Genomic DNA, 22,259 nt, shown 5'->3' on the forward strand with positions numbered 1-22,259 from the left:
GAGGAGAGGCCCCACCCCCCCGGCGTGTGTCTACCCAGAAACCGTGGCAAAACGCCCCTGAAGCGGGTGCCCAGCACACATCTGCCTCAGCTGGAGGGAGAAGCGGTCTATTCAGCGAGGCTGGAACAAACAGAAATGAATTTCCAGATTGCTCCATTCTTCTCCCAGGCCCCTAGTTACCGCTTCTTGTGCGGGGGGGCACCGGGCATCTGGAAACTCATTTGCACGCCAAGCACGAGGCCCGGCGGATCACAGCGATGGAGGGAGCGCTCGGCTGCCAGCACAAAGGATGGCCGCAGATGGTGCCGCCTGCTGCCCGCCCTGCCCACGGCCACCCCTCCCAGCCCGCGCTCCTCCTGGGGGCCAGCACGCCATGGGAGGGGGTGGGGGCACAGCGGGGGCATTCAGAGCTTTCCTCCTGTGTCACAAGCCACCCGCCTACTTGGTCAAGGACGGCCCTTGTCTTCCTATTGCTAGTGGAGTGGTTTTCTGCAGAGAGAATAAAGGGAGGCTGGTGGTGTAGAGGGGCCTGGCTGGGGAGGGTCTGGGATGCTGTGAGCAGATGTGCTGTGGGTATCAGGCAGCCATGACACAACACAGATGCCAGGACAGCCACATTCCTACAACCAAGAGGGAAAGGACAGGGAGCAAGGGAGGCACCACCTGTCACCCCCTTGGCCCGAGTGGCCAGCTGGCACAGAGGCCACGTGGGCAGACGCATGGCGGACGGACGCAGGGCAGGCTCTCATCATGGCGCAAACCAACACAAGCTGTTCTGAGGCAAACATCGGTTAATGATAACACATGGGGATTTGCAGCCAAAAGATCAGAGACCCAGGAGAACTGACAGACAGAGGCAGGTAGAGGATTATGCAAGGACAGAAAGACAGCCTGGCAGGGTAGATGTCTGGGTGTGCATCTGCTCTGTCTGTACACGGCTGAGCCAAGCACGCCTCTCTGATGAGGCGGCACCAGTGTCTACACCACCCCAGGAGAGGGGAGGAGAGGGGACTGTGGGACAGTGGTGAGCAGGCTGTGGGACATGGGGACTAAGCGCCCTGGCTCTGGAGTTCCACGGACTGAGCTTGAATTGTGCCCTGACACTCTTTAGCTGGGAGATTTCACACAGGCTGCTTCACTACTTGGAGCTCAGTCTCCCCATCTGTGAAATGGGCTTAACGGGGGCTTGCCTGCCGCAGAGAGTGGATGTGAGCTGTAAATTGGTGCTGCCAGTCAACCACATGGGCATCCAAGCAGAAGCCAAAAGGGAGGGAGGGTGGGCGGAGGCCCAAAGGACCTTGTAACTCACAGCAGCCCCAGAAAAGTAACTCCTCCATCGTACACCCACCTCTGCATTCACAGAGCACCCGAAGAGCTGGTGAGGCACGGACTCCACAACCCATCCCAGCTCAGTCTCTACCACCCATGTGACGCCTTGAGCAAGTCACCTGAATTCCTGTGCCTCAGTTTCCTCACCTCTAAACTGGGGGGGGGGTGGTGGTAATTCTACTCCCCACGTCACAGAGCCGCTGTAAGGATGTGCTGCGTTACCACCACAAAGCACAGGACCAGCGTCAGGCACGGAGTAGGTGCTCTATGTATGTTTGCTACTGATACAATGACGATTAGTATTTTTGACCTTGGTTGGTAGATAAGTGACCGACAGGATGGGCTTTGGTGTCTCTGCCCACTTCTGACCACACAGCAGCAGCCCTGAGGGGTCCGTGGAAGGGAGAGGGGATTCCAGCCAGGGAGAAGACACGACAGTTTGACCTCTCATGCTCCCACTACCTGCACTTGTCTTTGCAGTTTATCCAGGAAGCTGCAAGGGACACCAGGGTTCCATGGACTTAAACAACTAAGTCACCTGCCAGCAGCAGGTGTCTTACAGTCGATGCCACACCATGGTGTGACTGGTGGTAGGTTTTTCTTTCCTAGTCGTACATAAAATAGTGGTGTGTGTGAGACAAAGGGGGGTACCTCCTATTAACAGGATCCAGTAGACATATCTAGGGGCCCCTGCACCAGAGGGTGTTATGGTAAGGCGGCACGGACTTCTCTGGAAGAGAAATGGTAATGAGCATGGGGTCTGAGAATCAGGAGGGGCACAGGACGCAGGTCTGAGGGAGGGCACCAGGGGAGAGCCAAGTTCCCGACATTTGCTCCCCAAGATCTCCCTGGCTTCTGCCCCTACAGCTGGTGGCCACTCCAGTGTCCTTTAGGGACAAGTAAAAGGAAACCAGATATAGAAATGAAGGAAGGTCTGGAGTAGAGCCCTGAGGCATCTTAGTCCTGGCTTGTCCCAGATGTGCCCTCCCTGAAAACAGTGACAGGCCCTGCATGTGCCTCTACCTGCAGCTCCTGGCAGAAGGGATACTCAGGCTGGGCTGATCAGATGAACCAGTATGGGGCTGCTAGCCTTACTTGAGAGAGGCGGCAGACGGAAGAGGCTGCACGGCTGCCTCTGGGAATTGCCTGGGCTCCAGGGAGGGAGGGTGGAGCTGCGTCCTCCAAACCAGCAGAGTAATCGGCAGACAATGAGCCACTTGTGGGTGGAAGGGTGGCAGAGGCTGGAGTCTGGGAGTCGGAGCATCAAAGGGGCAGACAAGCTCGCCTGGGCATATGCAAAAAACTGCCCCTTGCCAGGCAGGACTTGGGCTTAAGAAGGAGCCAGAAACCAGAGGCAGCCATGTGGCCACAAAAAAAAAAAAAAAAAAAAAAAAAAAAAAAAAAAGCAGCATTTGTTTCCTATGGAGGTGAGCATACGGATATTCAGACAGTGAGATGCCTGGGTACTCACTCCCGGTAAAGTCTGGGAATCGGGAAGGGATGGGGGCATGGGGGTGCAGGGAGGATGAAAGGCAGTCTGGGGAAGAGGGTACAGAGACCTGGGTGTAAGGGCCAGGCAGGAGAATTGCCAAATGTGCTGCAGCCCGGGGAAGCTACACGCAAAACGAAACAAATGAAACAAGGGCGTATTAAGTATCAAGGGCATCTCAGCAGCTAAAAGGCTGCTGGAGAACAGAGGAGCTCTGAGTGTGGGAGTGTGTGTGGGTGAGACAGTGTGTGTGTGAAGAGGGAGGGAGGGAGGAAGGGATGAGGGCTTCTGAGACCCAGGGATGGGGCAGGATCCAGGGGGGCTCAGGAGGTATGCCTGCCAGGCGGCGGGCCCTCAAACCACGCTTCTGGGGGAGATGGCGGAAAGGAAGTCAGAGGGAGGCAGAAAAAGCCCCTGGGAACATGCCAACGGGGGTCACTGGTCAATGAAATATACTAATGACACATTTTCAAATGCTTTCATATCACCAGCTTACTCTATCCACACAAGACCCTCTGAAGTGGCAGCAGAAGCTTGGTGGTCCCCTTTCCCAGCAGGGAAGCCTGGTACAGGCCTTGCCTGGTGAGTCAAGGCAGAAGAACCAGTCTTCCACGCTGGGCTCCTCCCCCTTTCCCCTCCTTTCCTCCCTGGCACATCTGAGTTCCTGTTCCCATATCCACTCAAATCCCCAGGACCACCTCAAGCCACCTCCAGAAGATGGGCACTGCCCCCCGCCCCACCCATGGGTCACTGCAGCCCGATTATCTTTGCAGTCTGTCCCCTCTGCTTCTTGCCTGCTCCTATCACCTTCTGCAGCTTTGTCCTTTCTCTCCTGAATTATGACAAGCACGTCCTATCATCTATCTCAGTCTCCAATCCCGTCTCCTGCCAACCTGCCCTCTATAAGGCGGCCAGAGGAATTTTTCCACAAATGTATCCTGCTCACCTCTTTCCAATCTGTGTCCCCAGAGGCTGCACAGGGCCTGGGAGACGGTAGATGCTCAAAGGATGCTGAAATGAGTGAGAGATGCGCTATCCCGGGGCAACCTGGGGGCTCTACAGAGAGAGCGTGAACCCCGAGGGCCACGATGGGATTCGAGGGGTTCACTTCTGCAACCCTGGCACCCAGCACAGGCTATGCAGCCAACACACACCTAACAGATGGAATTGCAGGTACATAACCCAATGTGCAGAAGACAGGAGAGATGGACAGACACCGGGCACGCTGCATCTGAGACCCAGTCGATCAGGGTAATACCCTGGGCACCCTGTGGCTTTTAAACCTGCCAGCAGCTCCCCACTCCTCAGGGGTGGGGACCCGGCCCCAAGACCACCAGCCCTGAATGGAATCCTATCACCGTGTGTCCAGGCTGGGGCTGCCATCAAATAAAATCTACAACCAAGTCAAGTGACACCTGTTTTGTGACAGGCACACCCATCAGTGGGCCACTCAGTCCAAACTGGGGAATGAAAGGTAACAAGCAGTTTACAGGAACAACATCCATTCATATAACTTGGAAGGCCAGCTGCAGCCCTGGCTCTTCTCTACTCATGGGTTGGCACTGGTGTTCCTATTGATGCGTCAATCACACCGATGACCCCAGAGCACCTCACCCAGGGCTCCCCGGGGATGCTGCTGTTGCTCCTCCTCCCGCCCCTCCAGGCCCAGGCCACACCCTCCTATCTTCTGACCTTCCTCTTTCATCTCCTAAAACACGGGGTCCTGCCTGGGAAGGAAGCTTGTTGGGCGGGGGCTGGTCAGAAACAGTGAAGACTCCTGCCTGTGCCTGGAGACCAGGGTTCTACTCTACAGATCTAGCAGAGAAAAGGAGGAATGGTGAGGGCCCAAAAGGGGAGGGAGAAGGGGGTTGCCCAGATGACACAGGCCTGGGCTGGTCTCTCCATCTCATCTGTAAAGTGGGGAGACAGTAAGAGGAACCTCTCTTCACAGGCCTGGCGTGAAGAGCCCTAAGATGAAGGAAGGGCCTGAGCTTTAAACCACATGTGAGAGATGACGAGTCTTGTGCGAGAGTCTCAGCTGGAAACTCAGAAGCTGTGAAATGTTGACTACCTTCTGCTTCTAGAAGGCAGAGTGGCCAAGAGCACAGACTCCAGCCAGGCTGCCTGGGTTCAAGCCCCAGCTCAGCCACTTAGCAGCTGTGTGACCTTGGGTAAGTTAGTTAACCTCTCTGTGCTCTGGTTTTCCCTTTGGTAAAATGGGGATAATAAATATTACCTACCTCCTAAGCCATCATGAGGATTAAACAAGCTAATACACGTAAAATGCTAGTATGATGCCGAGCATACAGGAAGAACTATAAGAAAAAACTGTCGCTTCTGTTATTAGGAGGTTTCTCTGTCTCCCCGTCTACATACTGCTGCTCAAATAAAATACAATTTCTTTCACCCGTGTCCAAGAGGATCACAAAAAACGCTTACACGTCTTGGGCCCAGGCTTACACCACCTCCTTCACACCGGGTGCTCTCTGGGTGCGCAGTGTTGCTTCCAAGCACCCAGTGGTGCCCATACCCAATGTTTTTTTCTGCCAGACACTCTGTATTGGGCAGACCCGAGACCCCACGAAACTGAGCCCCAGTAGCTGCTCACTCTGACTCAGCTCTGAGGCCACACAGTGCAGGCGGCCAGCCTGGGCAGACTCTTGCCTCTGGAGTGCCTGGGTGGCGGGAAGACCTTCGGCCCCTCCTCAGTCCCCATGCACCTGTGTGTCCAGCAGGAGGTGGGACAGGAGCCAAGGTCAAGATTCCTGCTGTGATCCATGACCCCTGAGAACAGAGCTGTCCACGGAACTGTTATCTGCCCATCCTCCTCTGTGCCCACCAGTGCTGGGTGCCCCAGAAACAGAGCAAGGGGCCCCTCCCTGCTGGTTCTCTTGGACCATCTCCTCCAAGGAAATGGCACAGGATGCGCATGACCACAAAGGGTCAGGGCCAGGGGCAGCGACTCAGAGCCCTTGGGCCAGGGGCAGTGGCTGTCCGGCCTCAGGAAATCAGACATCTGTTCTACGTGGCCACTGACCCAGCGGGCAGCCTGGGGCTACGTATGTATCTGCGAAATGGGGAGACAGCACCCCACTACGGATGGGAGGACCTAATGGGATCGTAGGGGGCACACGGACAGGCTTTTCGTTTTCCCAGCCATCTGGTGCCCTCTGCCTCACTGCAGCCTCACACGCCCCAGCGAGGAGCTGGCCAAGGGTGAGGCTGTCCACGTGTTACGAAGCAGAAACGGAGGCCCAAGAGGTGACTCAACCCCAGTCACATCGCAGGACAGCAGCCCCACTGCTGGTCTGGGACGGTTTCCCTTTCATCCCCAGTCAGGATGTCACCTATCTGAGAGCAGACGCATCCCCGGGAGATGGCCGCGCGCCTCCTACCCACCTCCTACTCCCGTGAATCAGCACCACCCCAGTGCGTTGTCCCTGGCCTGCTACCAACTTCCTGTGTGACCTCAGGTAACTTCCTTCCCTCTCTGGACCCTGTGTAAAAGAGGGGTGAGCGCTTGTGCTTTCTGAAGTCTGTTGCCCCATGACTCGGCCCTGGCCTCACAGCGAGCTCATGTCTCTCGAGGCTGAAGCCAGCCTCAACCCCTTCTCAATCCTGCAGGTGCCGTGGGTGGGATGAGCTGCTCATCCTAGACCCTCCACCTCCCCACCAGGGTGGGCTATAGACAGAAGGGATTCCAGAGCTCTCACCTTGCCCAAGGACCCTATTTACTAAGGCCTTGGGCCCAGAGCAGCAAGTGGATCTGCTGAGGTCCAAGAGCCGGTGTGCACAAGACGCAGGTGTGACAGGGCCCAGTAGGTGGGCAGATGGGCAGGAAGGACTCTGCAGCCTCAGCAGCTTGGGCAGCTGAGGGGTTAGAGCTTCCCTCTGGTTACGGGAAATGTCATTCCCTGGGGGGTTGTAGGTTGGACTTTGGTGGCCCTGACAGCTGACCCCTGGAACATAAAACCAAAGATGTTTTCCTTGGGGGAAAATCTCGCTCTCCTGCAAAACAGCCGTATCATTGCTCCAGCACCAGCAGAAGCAGCAGCACGCTGTCCTGAGTTTCAGCTCCTTCTGGCTTTTCTAGATCGTTCCCACACTTTGCTGCCTGCTCTGTCACGTCCCATCACCGTGGGTAAGAAAGTCAAAACAAGGAAGGATCCACTGCTGGCCCTTTGGCCGAGTGACCCTGTTCCTCTCCATCTCTGCCTGCCCCCCTCATCCACACACAAACCCCACGGGCAGGGTAACTACCAGATGAGTGGTGCCTGGTCCCAGGATTCACAGGGAGGCCCACGGCCTGCCCCGCCCAGCCCTACCTGCTTCTCTGTGCTGGGCAGATCCTGCCATCTGCGGTCCTGTGGTCTGGGCCGGCAGGAGAGGACCTCTGGCATGCTCCACCAGTGTTCCCACACCTGTCCCCCAGGGCTGGTGGGGTTGGCAGGAGCTGGACGTCTCCAAGCTTGTGAACTCACCCTAGGAAGTGAACTCTGGGGGATCTCAGAGCTGCTGCTGGCAGGGCTGATCCCCAAACCAGTTTGGCCGTCCCTCAACCCGGCGGAGCGACCCAAGAGATGTCAGACGGGTTGAGCCTGTCCGTGGACTTTAGGAAAATCCCAGCCTGGAAAATTCCTTGTCCAGGTCACACCACCCTCTGGGCCTTCCTGGCTAACTCGGATTCAACTGAAAATACACCCGAAACAAGCTCAAGGGGGTGTTTTCATCAGAAAAAGAATGCTCCTTTCTTCTTGGGGGTGCCCCTCAGACCTGCCAGCCTGAGGGATGGGCCTGGATAGGGGCACTGGCCAAAGCATTGCTGTCTGCAGAGACCAGCTGGCAGGGAGCTGCCACTGTGTACTGAACCCCCATGGGGGGCCGGCTCACACACCCCTTGCCCCCTGGACTCTCATTAGCCACCTGGTGGTGGGAAAGTCACAACCCCCATCTTAAAGATAAGGGGCGAGCACAGAGAAGCTAGGTAACCTGGCTCAGGACACACCTGAGTCTGTGGCAGGCCAGGACCAAGGCGGGATCTTCCCATCTTACTTGGGACATTTGCTGGTGGTGGGGTGAGCGTGGGGCTCTAGACCATCTCAGCTGGAAATTATGCAGCATTAATAGCAAAGCATTAATAGCATTAATAGCTGGAGAGGGGAGGGGCCCCGAGCCACGCCCACAACAGATCGAGGCCAGGAGGCCTCCGTGCACCTGCACCCCATATGTCAGAAGGACACGGGTTCCAACAGGACTGACCTCTTTGGCTACCCAAGGATGGACGAGAATATCCATGGGGGTTGGGGGGCAGTGCGTGCCTAGAGCCAATAGTCTCCCCACCTCCACCTTGCTCCGAGGCAGCACCTGAGCAGGACAGAGGAGACCCAGAGGCCCAGGCTGGCGAGGATGGTCTCCCCAAGCCACCGGCCCTGGCGTGACACTCCCAGTGCGTCTGCAAGACAAGACGGGAGCCACACCGTCTGCCTGCCTGCAGAGCTCACGCCCCGCGTTCCAGCAGGTCACCTGGGCAGCCTGTTCTCTCCTCCGTGGCCAGTTTCTCCCGCGGGTTAAACACTACTGCCTGTTGCTCCCTCTCAGCGAGCCCGAGGGGTAAGGAGGGATTACGGGAATCAATTTCTTCCCCGGGTACTTCACTTTTCTGAGGCTTCCCAGCTGGGTACTCACAGTTTGGCTGTGTCCTCCCACTCCCAGTGTAAGAAGGAGTGGTCGGTGTGAGGCCAGGCCCTTCCCAGGGTCAAGCAGACCCCCGAGACCAAACACACAACCACCCACCTTTGTGGAGGGCCAGAGGGCTGAGTCTGAGAGCTGAGAGGCCTTGCTGAGCACTCCCTCCATCCGTTCCGGCCCCCACGTTCAATCTCAGGACCTTGACTCTTCCCGTGGGAGCCAGGAGCCAGTGACAGACCCCAGGACCCTCAAACGGCAGTTTCCTTGCACCCAGCCTGGACTCATAAAGCCAGGGTCAGAGCCTTAGGGAGGTGCGGACTGATCTCAGGGCAGCTTGCTTTCTATAAAGGAACCACCTGGAAAACTTACCAGCCCTTAAGAGTGGCTAAGGGGATGTGTGCTGTGGTGACGGGGGCAGGAGAGAGATTTGAGGCAAGCAGCACTTTGCGGGTGACCCTTATTACTGCAAATGGGGTTCAGGGCACTCACTGTTCTTGGAGAAAGAGCAGGTTCAGGAGAAACCTGCTGACCAGACCCCCAGCTCTCCTGCCTCTAAGCATTTGGACCCCAACCCTCCCACTCCTTCCTGGCTTCCCCTGGCTGAGTGACCTGGTAACCTCCAAGGATCTCAGGTTCCCGGCACAAGAAGTGCAGTCAGTGATGCCTGCCCCTGACTCTGGGCTTGTGAGGGTGAGGCCTGAGCACTGGGCAGGTGGCTTAGAGGCGGAGGCAAAGCTCCGCTCCACCTACAGTCACTCTGGAAATCAGCTCAGGGGCACATGACCTGGCCCCACGGGCAGCACTTGGTGGCAGATTCAGATGCTGCTTCCGGACCCCGCATTGTGGGGGATGACGACCTTCCGGTGGGTTCCCTATCCAGAACTGTGTTGCAGGGTTTGCTCTCTTATCCGCTTATCTAGCAAGGGCAGCTGAGAGCTGCGCGTTTCAGGAGTCTATGTCTTGGCTTCCTAATCGGTCACTCCACTCCTTTTCTGAGAACCCGAGTGTGGATGTTTGACGGAGCCCTGGAAACCACCTGTGCCTGGCTGGCACGACCCCGCCAGGTGCCCAGCAGGGGTTGGCAGTGGATGACCCAGCTGCCCAAAGCACCAAACTGGCCTCCATCTGTCCCACTGGGCTCTCCTTCTAAACTGCAGGGGTCCCTGATGTATTTTGGAGACTATCTGCAATGCTTTTAGCAGGCTGGCTCCTCGTTTTAGTTATGTATAGGTAGACACCATTCGAAGAAAACCTGACATAGAGACTGAATTTATAGAACACTTAGGGGGGAGGGGGCAGGAATCAAGAGAGGAGTTTTCTCTTTGCAGAAGCTCCTTTATGTGATGAAATGATTCTCTGTGAGGTTTCTTTCAATATCCAGCTGCCTTGTTGCAATGAAAATAAGAATTGTTTATACGAATTCCATTTACATCTACTGCTTCCTGGCTGCACTTGTTACTCGGAGTGTAGCACACCTGGGTGATGTCTGGGTGACTGTGGCCTGGACAGCGAGGCCCCGGGGCAGGACAGAAGTCCTTGGGTTTCTAGGCCAGGGGTTCTCGATCTTGCCTGTGCATCAGAAGCAACTGGAAGGTTTGTTCAAACCCGGAGTGCTGGGTCTCACTCCCAGTGGAGTTTCTGATTCAGTGGGTCTGGGGTGGAGCTGAAGAATTTGCACTTCTAACCAGTTCCCGGGTGATGCTGCTGCTGCTGGGCCGGGGAACCCCACTTTGGGAACCACTGCTCTAGACTGAGGGGTGAGCTCAGTTGCCATTTTCTGCATGAACAGTGGGAGGGCACCATTCCTCCCTCGCCCCTTCACGCAAGCTCTCCGGCCAGGAGGGCCGTGGGCCTGGCAGATGGCCTCTCACCCCGCTGCTGACTTCCCCGTTCTTTGTGTTCAAGGCTCTGGAGGTTTGACTCTCTTCCCGCCGTTGGTCCACGAGAAGGAACTCCGGGCAGGGAGTCAGAAGTGGGCGAGCCTGGGTTTAATCCGCTGTGTGGTCCCGGGCAACACCCTGGTAGGTGTGTGCACCTCAGTTTCTTCACCCGCATGGCAACCTATCTCACCCAGCTGTTCTGAAGGTGTAATAGGGGCAACCTTGACAGTGGCTCCTGCGGACCAAGAACTTGATTCAGGCCAGGTGCCGTTCTGGGCGCTTCGCATGCGCCGTCTCATTCAGGCTGGCACTCTAAGAAGTAACTACTACTGCCCCTGCCTAACCGTCTCCGCTCTACCACTCCCTAGTGCATTAGCGGTGTGGCCCTGAACCCTCTCTGCCTCGGGGCCTGCCTCACAGTGGCCCTAAGGATTGAGCTGGCTCCTGCAGGGCTCAGCACCACTGCGGCTCTTAGGAAGCAGCCCCAGGGCAGCTCCGAGTAGGCAGGCGGGGGCAGACAGCAGCCTGGGCCATCTGCAGTTCAGGCCGGCTCCGGCTCCTTGTTTCTCTCCCAGAGCAGCTGGGGGAGGGAGCCGTCATTTGTTTAGGCCTCTGCAGTGTTTAATCACCACTCAGCTCTCCCTCCCTCCCTCCTCCCGCCCCCAGCGCCTGCTCTCTCCCTGCAGGAAACAGCTCTCTGCCTTCTGCCTCTGAGGGAAGCCATGAAAAAATTAACACAGCGCCCAGAGAGGAGGAGACACTGGGGCAGGGAGGGTGTCAGAGCCAGATGACCAGCTGGTGAAGACCAGCTGGTCCCAGCCGAGCAGACACCAGTTGGGCAGGCTGGATCCTGAGGGGGCTGTGAAGGGCCAGCAGGCCACAGGGTCTTGGATGGCCATCAGCCTGGGGGTCCAGAGCAAATCCATCTGCCTCTGAGGCAGCTGGAATGCAAAGCCTGGGCCTTCCTGGGGTCCCAAGCCGTTGGAGAACTTGAGGACAGGGATAGATTCTCTGCCTCTGCCCTGCAGAGGGCCAGGTCATCCAAGGACATGCCCTCAGGAAGGTCAACTCCAGGCCGGGCAGAAACTCAACACACTCTTTTTCTCTGTTCATTTTCCTGACAATCCTGTGATGTCAGGATCACTACCCCCATTTTCCAGGAGGAAACGGGTGCTCAGAGAGGTTAAGGAACCCGCCCAACAACAACCAGCCAAAACAATCAACAGAGTGGGATCTACTGATTTTTAATTAATAAAATGACTTTTTATTTACCTAAGTAATGCACAAATAGCCTCCTTAGAAAGCTAACATTTCAGAGAGAGGCCAGAAGAGGGATCAGGACCCACATTTGCTGGCCTCCAAAGCCACAGTTTTGCTAGTACATCTGATGGTTCCGCCTCACTGTAACATTTCCCCACCCTCCCTGCTTTACTTTTCAATGGTAATTTTTGAAGAAGTAAGGTGTGTATGTGATTAAAAATATACAAAAGAAGAAAAAAGGTATGTTCTGAAAAATGCAGTCTCCCCTCCCCAGTCTCGTATCTTAGTTCCTCCCGCCAGGGGAATCAGGCTAGCGGCTTTGGTTTTCCTTCCAGAGTTATTCCACCATTTACATGTATCAGAGGCTTTGCAACATCTGTCTGGAAGTTTCTTGCCCTGGATATCCACGTGGTTCGGCCCTCACTGGCTTACTCAGTGAGGGCTTCCCTGACCTTTCCAGTTTGTAGATGGCAGTACCATCCCCGCCACCTGGCTCCCTCCGTGACCCTCCTCTGCGGCACTTACTACCTTCTACTTTTCATGTCATTTCTCATCTGATGCCCCACTGTGTGGTCCTGGGCAAAGAGCAAAAGCTCTTTCCAGTGCAGGGGTTTCCATGTACTGCATCACCGCCACATCCCCGGTGCCTAGAACAGTATCTGACACACAGGTGACACTCAGCGCTACCAGAAGCCCTGGGCATGGCTGGTACGGGCAGACCCCACCCTGACACAAAGCGCGGCGTGTGATACATGCTGGGCTCAGCCTCCTTTTTAAGAGCACAAGTTTAAGCGCAAACTGATCGTCATTCCTAGGACACAGAACTGTGCCTTTTCTACCTCCTGTTTCTCTGGAGGACCCAGCCTGGTCTGGGGCACACAGCAGGAGCTCAGAGCTCACAACGAGCAGACCGGAAACTTGATCCCTACCTCACACCACAGACCAAAAAAAAAAAGCAAAATAATACATTGTCTGGAAGATGATATAGGTGAATACCTCCATGACCTTGGGATTGGGGAATATTCTCAAAGAGGACACAACAACCACTAACCATAAGGGGAAAGTTGAGAATTTTCCAAAATAAAAGGGAAAAACTTCTGGTATACCCCTTGGAGAGAGTGAAAAGGCTAGCTAGCACAGGGGAGCGGAGAGTCTGTACGAAACAGAAGGCACACGGTGCATGGTGAGGCCCAAGCTCAGGGGCTCTGGGGAGTCATGCTCCCCCAGACTGTCTGCAGCCACCCAGGAAGGCTTCTCAGAAGAGGCGGAAGGTGACTCCATCTCACTCCTCCCCCAGCTCCAGCCTCTTCCTCCTCCTCCATGAAAAACAAGAGATTTAAGACAAACGCAAGAGCCCCCCTTCCTTGCCCCGCTCAGAGATAACCAGGTAAGAAAAAACAAATGAGAGCTCCCAGGAGCCGGGCAGGGCCTTGAGAAGCTGGGTTTGACAGGGCAACAGCATCTAGCAAAGCTCACATCATCTATCACTGAGGCCCAGTCATTTAGATGCTAGGCATTTGATTAAACTAATATGGGCGGCTGGGGCGAGGCATGGCTGGGCGCTTCCTACCGCTGCCTACAAATGAGACTGTCACACACAATCCGATTACCTTGACTGCCACATTTATCTCGGGAGAGGGGCCATCCATCACTCCTCAGCAGTTGACTCTGCGCATCCTCCTGGAGGAGGGGAATGAAGTGTGCCCCCAAGTTTCAGCAGGCAGTGTCTGTTGGGTCATTCATTCCATCACCCTCTCGGCAAACACCGCCCCAAATGCTTGCCCTGGGGTAGGTCTTAGGCTGGGCACTGGGATGCAGAGCAAACACAGTCCTTGCCCTTGAGGGTCCCACGGAGGGTGTGTGGGGAGGTATGAGATCTGGCAACAAAGGAGAGCTCAGTGTGTCCTACAGCTGAGGGGCCCAGGCTTGCACGCCAGCTCCCACTCCTCCAGCTGGGACCCTGAGTGTGACGTGTCACTGATCTAGTCCTCAACTTCGCACCCGTGAGAGGGGATGATAACACAGGGCAGCCTGTCCAACAGAACTCCTGCAGTGATGGAGATGTTCTATCTTTGCGCTGCCCAAAACAGGGGCCACGGGCCACGCGTGGCTATCGAGCCCTTGAAACGTGGCTGCCGTACTAAGGAGCTGAGCTTTACGTTGTATTTAACGTTACTTCATTAAATCTAAGTGTGACCGCCCACACGGGGCTCTGGCTCCCGTGTAGGACACCGCAGATACAGTGGTGGCTGTCTTTTCAGGGTTGTGGTGAAGGATCAAACCAGGCAGCCTTAAAATGCCCAGTGCAAAGCTCTGCACGTGACGAATGCTCACTGAAGGGTAGGCCCCCTCCTTCTCGGAGGGAGGGCTGGATTCTAAGGCCAAGGATGACAGCAGCTGTTATCTGATAACATGCTCACCTCTACTGTTCAGTCGTCCAGCAGGGCGGGCACAGTCCCGTTATAAAGAAAAAGAAGCAGAACTCAGAGGTAAGGATGGCACAAAGCATGACGTGGCAGACACAGAACTTGAGTGCAGGTCTTTGCGCCTTTGAACTCCCCTTCCTTCCACCGGACACCTGGCTACCCAGGAGACATGCAGCAGGAGCAAAGGCTCAGGGACGGGGCACGTGAGGGCAGGTCGGCTGGGCAGGCGGGGACCACCATGGTGTGTGGATGCCATGTTGACCAGCTTCTTCTCTGGACTGGTTTCCTCTCAATGTCAGTGCGGAAGAGGTGGGTGCCAGGCACACAGGGGCAACTCAGAGTCGCCCCAGCCTCTGCCCAACTCACCCCAGCCCTTCAGGCCAAGCCCAGGGCAGCACTGACGTCCCTCCCAGCGCAGGACAGAGCTGGGGCAGCCGACAGAACTTTGGGTTCTAAATATACCAACTCTAGATGGGGCCCCGTCCCGAGACTTTGGCAGGGAGCAACCAGATAGGGAGCCTCGGTGATACCTGGACCAGTGAGAGAGCCCGGGGAACCCCGGCTGCCTTCTGCGTTACAGGATGACGGGTAGCACAGGCTGGAAGGCTAGCAGACATGCCTCAAACTAGCTTCCGTACCAGGACCCTGAGCTCTGAGTGAGTCAAGTGCTCTCAGTGGGGGCCTGACCATCCCTTACAGGGCTGTAGTGGGGATGAGAGGCACTAATGAACGTGTGAGCAGAACTCGGCACCCGCAAGTGTCACTCACTGGGACCTGTTCAAATCACTGGTATTGTCCGAGCTCTCAGAGCAGGTCAGAGACCAGGTGAGACCCACCCCACCACAACCAGCCTGCATCCTGTAGGTCTGAGAACGCTGGAGAGATGGCGCCTAGAAACAAGCACTCCAGTAGGGGCCGAGACCTCACCCCTCACCGGTGGGCTGTGTGACCCGGCGCCAGCTGCATCACGCCTCCGTCAAAAACGAGAATAAAACCACCAGCACGCGCTAATCCTTCTGCGAGGATCAGATGAACATGCAGAGGCACTTCTAACCTGGATTTGCACAAATCTGATAGAATCTAAGTGTGCCAGTGGGCAGGCTTTCCCGGTAACTTCAGAGCAGCCTGACCCTGGAGAGAAATCACCTCCCAAGCAAAGACAAGCCCCCTGCAGAAACGGCTGGCGCTCAGGAGTCCAGGCTCCAGACATTCAAGAGACGGCCTGCTGGCAGAGGACTTCTCATGAAACCAGCGGCTGGAAAGGGGCGGGCCCAGGTCAGCGGAGGCATGCTTTGCGAGCCCCTCCTGGAACTTGCTGCAGGGGTGGCTGGCAGACTCCCAGGAATGGGCTGCCCTGGCTCATGAGGCCAGGCACAGGGGCTCCAGCTGGCCTGGGAGGCTGCGGAGGATGCAGGGGACACGCTGCAGCTGTAGGAGGGAGTAGGCTGCCCTGGACAGAAAGCAGGAGCCTCCTGGCAGGAGACCACCACTAGGCTGGGAGATGGGGAGGGAAGGCCGCAGGGTGGGAGCCAGGCCAGAAAAGCCTAGCTGGATGAAGTGACCTGGAAGAGGCAGAGATGAGGTGGCGCTGGGGAGAGGGGAAATCAGGGGAGCTGAGGAGGCCTCCCCGGAATATCCCGTCCCCCCAGACTCACCCGTCTCCACTCTCCCAGTCAAAGGCATGCTTAGACACTCGCACATTAGTATAAATGAGTTTATAACAAACGGTGCCAAGATGGGCAAGGAGCAATAACTGAAGCAAAAAGAATGAGGTGGGGGAAAGCTCGCCCTCGCAGGTCACCTCCACAAAGGCAAGGAAGACAGCAGTGGGGACCCTCTGCTGCCAGGACCACCAGCACTCCCCCTCCCCCTCCCCCAAATGCCAAAATGCCAACACTCTTTTGTTGCCACTTAAACCAATTTGGGGGTAATTCTGCAGGCAATTGTCTTCCTATTTACAATGCGGCTCAGTGATTGCATGGAGGCTGATGGTTCAGGCTGTAATTGTATGGTAATCACTTCTGTTTATGATCGATGCGGAAATCACTATTGTTTTGCAGCAGGCTTGTTAAATCAAAAAAGTGCAGGGGTGGGGAGGGAGGATTTATTTCTGTGAGTTGGAGCCCCGGGAAAATGAAATTAAGCAGAGCAACCCAACGTGGGGGGAGGTGGCTCTGATGGCAAAGGCACCCTCACCAGCTCGGATCTGAGAGAGACAGGCAGGGACGCAGAGACAGTGAGAGAGAGATGCAAGGTGCAGGCGGAGAGACACAAAGGAGTAGAGACACAGGGAGGCGGGCAGGGATATGCCTAGGGAATGGCCAGGCTCAAGACAGAGACGGTCAGATGTTCAGATACACACAGAGGGGCCAGACAGACCCTACAGCTCATACATGCAAAGATGCCAAGAGAGACAGGAGGACCCCTTAGACACACCCATACTTTACCAGACCTGCTCTCACCTATTCCTAGGCAGGTGGGGACAACCCAGGTGCCAGGTAGCAGGCCAGGCACTACCTGCCCCATCTGGGATCCGCCTGCGTGCTCCTCGCCCTGCCCCAAGGCCGCCTACCTGCCGCCTGAAAACAGGGTGGCAGATGGCACCTGGGGGGCTCAGGTGGCAGAAGCAGGGCAGTGTTGCGAGCAGTGTGCTGTGGAGAATGGGGGTGGGGGCGGGAGGGGGGAGCCGCCCACCTGGCGGGCAGAAACCGGAACCTCCCGGAGGCTGCAGGGTACAGGCCTGAGCTGGGCGAGGGACAGCGCCTCCCAGGGCAGCCACGGGCACTCCATGGCACCCCAGGGCCGAGCCAGCCCAGGCTGGAGGCCAAGGCCTCACAGGCAGCGAGCAGGCACCAGCTGTGTGTGCAGCTCCAGCTAACCCCTAGGCTGCAGGCATATGTTTATTTTCTCCTACACGCTCTTCCTCCCCAGCAAAAGAGATCAGGCAACATACTGAAAATCACGACTACGGCCTAAAATACTAAGTGTTTGGTTTCTAAAGCCTCCAGGCTCGATGCCCCTTTTCTCTACGTGTCTGAACCGCCCTCTGTATTTCACGGTTCAGCCTCCCCTCTCCAGGGGAGCCTTTCCTGGGCCCACCCGGCTGGACCCTCTTCTCCTGGGCCCCATGGTACTGAGTGTCACACAGACTGTGATGCAGGACCGTGGTGGCCCACAGACCGGGCTCTCTAATCAGCTAGATGAATCAACAGTGAACGGGTGACAGGCAGGCTGGGCCCTGTCACAGGTGGCCTCCCAGTGACTAGTGCAAGAACAGCACTCGGCAGCCTTCCCACCAGCATCCGTGTGGGCGTGAAGGCCACCCAGACCCGATGAGATGGCTTCCCTCAAACCCAGGGTGCCTCGACTCTGCTGTTGCTCCCTGCATGCTGTCCTCAAAGACAGCCAGGGCCCTGGAATGGAGGGCAGTAAGCCTGGCCCTCCTTGAATGGAGGAGAAGACCATTCCCCATCCCTTGAGGGACCTCCTGGGCCTGGGTTCAGGCCCTGAACTTGCCCCGGCCCAGCCCTCAAACAGTACCCCCAGCCGGGCTGGGCCCTGAACTGGGGCGCCCTGGCTGCCTAATTAGGGGCTCAGCAGGGCATGCCAGGCAGCCTCTGGAAAACCTTAGAAGTGGAACGATCACTCCTAATTGCGCTTCCAGGATTCAGCTTAAGAAAACAGACTGCTTCTCCCCTGGGGACTTTGCTTCTGAAGTATATACAAACAAGTGATAGTTGTTCAACATTAAAAACGAAGTTGGCTAAAATGAGAATTTAAGCTACAATGAAATTGTCTAAATGGAGAGGGACCTCGGAGGGCCAGGAGCTTGTGTGTGCACGTGTGCAGGCCTGCACGTCCACACAGGGCATGCTGGGTGATCAGCAGGTGGATCGCCTTTTAGGGTCACAGTATCATCTCAGGAGCCCCTAACCAAGCCCCGGATCCTATGGTCTGGACCCCACACCGCCTCAGGCACTGCCAGGGAAATGGAGAGGAGGGTCTCTGGCGGGCACCAAAGACACACTCTGAGGGTGGAAGGCCAGAGCTGGAGCCTCAAGGCCACCCTGACGACCCGCCCGCCCTCAGCCCCCCTGGCTGCCCAACGTTGGCAGCGACTGTATCCCCCCCACCCCCCGGGAAGAGATGGTACCACACAGGTGGAAGCACCTTCCTGGACCCCGAAGCGCTCTAGAAACATCAGAGGAGTTCTACTCCCTGCTCCCACTCGTGACCTCAGAGCCAACATCTGACCTCTGTTTACTTAGTACCCTGAAGTCAGGACCCTGGGTGGGGAGTGTAAGGTAAGGCCACCTGGCCGGGGTGTTCTCCCTCCCCACATAATCCCCCAAAGAGGCAGAGCTGCTGACAGGAAGCTGAAGCTCAGGGGGAAGGCGCCAGGCCAACCGAGGGAGGTGCTCCCTGCCCAGGAGCTGTGCCCGGGAGATGGGACTGTGAGGGTTCAGAGACCCAGCCTGGACTTTAGTCCCCACGCCAAGGGAGACAGGAATCAACCAACCCATTTTTCAGATGGGGAAAGTGGGGGCCCTGAGAGACGAGTGACTTCCCGGCAGTGTCCCGACTCTACAGTGCTTTGATACACTGACCATCTGAAAGTCTCTCTCTGCAGGAACCTCTGAGAATATTCACAGAATTCTTCTGCCATCCCTGAGACAGGCAGAAAGGAAGCTGTGGAGAGCCTGGGCTGATTTCACCAGGAAGCCACGAAATGCCCTTTCCTGAGGGTCTGGGAGGGTCCAGAGTCATCTTCCCAAGGATGGGAAGGGCCTTCTGGGGTCAGCTCCAGCGAGCCTTCCCAGACCCCTCCCCCAGTCCCTGGAGTGGTGCGGTGAGAAAGGCTGCTGGGCCAGATGCCCTTGGCCACGTCTGAGGAGGAAGAACATCCTAGAGCCTTGGAGATGCTCCCCCTCTCAGAGCTCCATGTCTGCCCTCTGGTTTGAGTGGGCTAAGGGCGTGCCTGCACGGGAGAAGGGGCAGGACAGGGCCAGGCGCAGTGACTGCCTTTGTCCTGGGCCCCCAGGCCAGTAGGAGGACCGTCCCTCCTACCCCAGCATAACACCAACATTTATGAAACACATCCCTTGTGCCAGGCACACGGACTTGGTGGGTCCTCACAGCCATCTCAAGGTCACTGCTATTACCATCCCTGTTTCTGCAGAGGCTGAGGCATCTCAGAGCTTCAGTAACTTGCCCGAGGTCACACAACTGCTAAGTGGAGGGGCTGCCCAGCATGGTAGGGAGGGATGGTGTGGGCGCCTGAACGCCCCAGAGGGATCAAGACGTGTTCATTCTTACACACATAAGCCATCTGGCTCCCAAGGTGCCCCTCCCACATCACAGACACTCCCAACAACCCCCGTGTTCATGAAGCTACACAAACCCACGAGAACACCGTCACATACACTCATCCAATAATCGGTCAACTTGTCTCGTCCCGTGCGTGTCCACACGAACACACGCGTGTCCAACCGCAAGAATACACGATGTATGTACGCAGAGGCAAAACCCACGTAACATTTTCCAGTGTTCCATCTTACGCTTTTCTGCAACATACCCTGCCGGCCCGCCGCCCTGCAACAGGCGCACTAGCACTCCACGTATGGCCCTGCACAGCCGGGTGTCTTCCAGCGCTGCCATCTTCATTCGGGGACTTTAAGCTCCCAGAGGGCAGGGACCCTGTCTCTCTTCACATGCCCCACAGTGCTCCACCCGGAGCCAGCTCTTCATTTGTTCATTCATTCATTCAAAATATATTAGTGTGGGCTTCCCTGGTGGCACAGTGGTTGAGAGTTTGCCTGCCGATGCAGGGGACACGGGTTCGTGCCCCGGTCCGGGAGTATCCCACATGCTGCGGAGCGGCTGGGCCCGTGAGCCATGGCCGCTGACCCTGCGCGTCCGGAGCCTGTGCTCCGCAACGGGAGAGGCCACAACAGTGAGAGGCCCGCGTACCGCCAAAAAAAACCAAAAAACAAAAACCAAAACCATATTAGTGTGTAATTTTGCCCATTTGGATGCAGAACATACAAACGCGAAGGAGCTATAGCCATGAGCTTGAAGAAATAAAACATTCCCGTGCAAACTGAGGGCTATAACTACGGCACAGTGAACCCAGGGAGGGCACAGGCGCGTGTATGAGTGAGCGGACACGCGTGGAGGGCGTGCGTGCAGGGCCTCGGCAGGACACCTGCTCCAGGACTCCTGCTGCTGCAACGGGCCTGTGAAAGAAGGGGACCCGCAGTTTTCAGAGGAGGCAACTCAAGTGGCAGAGTGGAATCACAAGCTCCAGATCACCCGGGTGGGGTGCCGGCAAGGCTTCAGGTAACAGGTGTTTAAGACCAGGGAGGCAGCCAGCGAACCCAGCCTCGGGGTGGCCAGGCCCATCCACAGGCTAGGGTCTGTCCGGGCCAGAGCCCTCACCACAGGGAGCACCGCACACTCATCAGGATGCCGCAACTTGGGAAGAAATCACCACTGCGGAGGCTGTAACCTGAGGACAAAGATCTCATCCAGGTCATCACACGCGCTTCTCAGAGAGGGCACAGCACCGCGCGGAGCTCCGAGAGGATTATCGGCCCCTGACAGGCCCGATGCTGGGAGGCTTATTTCCAGGCAGGTGGGTTGCAGGGGTTTGGCTCACAGGGTGCACGGGCCGGTGTGGGGCCAGGAGGGAGGCCGGGCGGTGATGATCCCTCTTCCCCACCAGGCCCGTCTGTTGCTCACTGGCGCCACGGGGCACAGACATGGAGAGAGAGGAGGAATCATTCCTGTTTCAAGGGTCAAAGCGGCCTGGACAGGAGAAGCCAGGGCCTGTGCTCAAAAAAGGAAGCGATTGCTTGGCGCTTGCCCCTTTCCCTGTCCTGATGCTGACCTCTGGGGGCCCCCTTCCGTGGGCTGGGCTGTCTCCCTGGGGCAGAAGTCACTAGAGACCCAGTGGCAAGGCTGCCCTGGGTCCAATAAAGTGGGGGTGGGGGCTTTCTCTGCTTTGGGTGCCACTGCCCTGAGCCCCCCAGGATGGTGGTATCTGTCCTCCCTGCGGGGGCTTCCCCAGGACTGCCCAGGAGCTTTGGGGACCTGACGTTGGCAAATGAAAAGGAGACACACCTGAGGGATGAAGCCACAAGCTACTCTCAGCAGTGAGGGAGTCCTGAGCCCGAGGCCAAGAGCTCTCAGGGTCCCAGGGGAGACTGGGGGGTGGGGTGGGGGGCTGTTGACTCCAGGGTTTCTCAGGCTGGGGGGAGGGGGGTGGGCATTCCACATGTTTGCCAGGTCACTGGTGCGGGAGGAGAGGCAGCCCTGTGCAGGCACAGGGGCAGGTGAGACGGGGGAGCATTTGGACACTCTTGGGCTGTGATGGAAGATGATGAGGCAGGGAAGCAGGAGGATGTGTCCCCAGAGGAACAGGCCTGGCACAAACACGAGGAGACCCATGACGGAGCAGCAAGGACAGCTCATGCTTACTCAGGGCTGACCCGGTCCCAGCACCGTGTTCCAAGCTGTGGCTGGAATATGCTCTTTAATCTTCCTAGGACCCAATGAGATGAGTGCTAGTCCCCCATTTTACAGATGAGGAAACTGAGGCTTAGAGAGGGTTAGAGGACCATTGTGTGGAGGGGACAGGAGAGGAGGGGGAGAGATGCTGATGAGCAAGGCTGGGGAGGGGGGCCTCTGAGGTGTGAGGGTCTCCAGCCTCTAATGGGGGGAGCCACAGGAGGGCCACACCCTCCCCATCTGGAATGCCCCCCCCCCTCTCTGGGAATGCCCAGCCCTCACCTCAGCTACTTCCCCCTGTGGAGACAAATCCCTAGGAAGCCGCATGGCCCGGCCCCCCAGCCCCAGCTGCCCCTGCACTCGCGCTGCACGCAGTCTGCTCCCCGAGACTGTTGCCGCCTCACTCTCCAAGGCTGGGCCCGAGTGCTGTCCTGCTTCCCGAAGCCCAGCACCCAGCACCCAGTGGTTGTCAAGCCCTGGGGTGTGAGATGAAACAGCGCACTGGCTCCTGTGGCTGTCCCCCAACTCGGAGAATTTCCTTTCACTGAGTGCCTTTCCGGGAGTCCTCCGGACAGCTGGAAGCCAGGCCTGGACCCACGGGCCTTATCCTGCCAGCCCAACTCCTTCAAGGCTACTAGGCCCTGGGAGGCACCTCAACACGACGCGGCTCACAGGCCC

General features: G+C 57.1%; 1 protein-coding gene and 1 long non-coding RNA gene across 11 annotated transcripts in view; one reads left to right on the top strand and one right to left on the bottom strand.

Annotated features, from left to right (window-relative positions):
* The window catches only part of ZMIZ1 (zinc finger MIZ-type containing 1), a 185,870-nt gene that overhangs the window by 35,192 nt on the left and 128,419 nt on the right, over positions 1 to 22,259 (bottom strand). The window lies entirely within an intron of this gene.
* On the top strand, positions 2,507 to 4,331 carry LOC137208524 (uncharacterized). The gene is made up of 3 exons (XR_010935651.1): positions 2,507 to 2,805; positions 3,310 to 3,400; positions 3,788 to 4,331. It is a non-coding gene; the product is annotated as an uncharacterized lncRNA (long non-coding RNA).

Source organism: Pseudorca crassidens, chromosome 16 (assembly GCF_039906515.1).
Source record: "Pseudorca crassidens isolate mPseCra1 chromosome 16, mPseCra1.hap1, whole genome shotgun sequence".
NCBI classification, from domain to species: Eukaryota; Metazoa; Chordata; class Mammalia; order Artiodactyla; family Delphinidae; genus Pseudorca; species Pseudorca crassidens.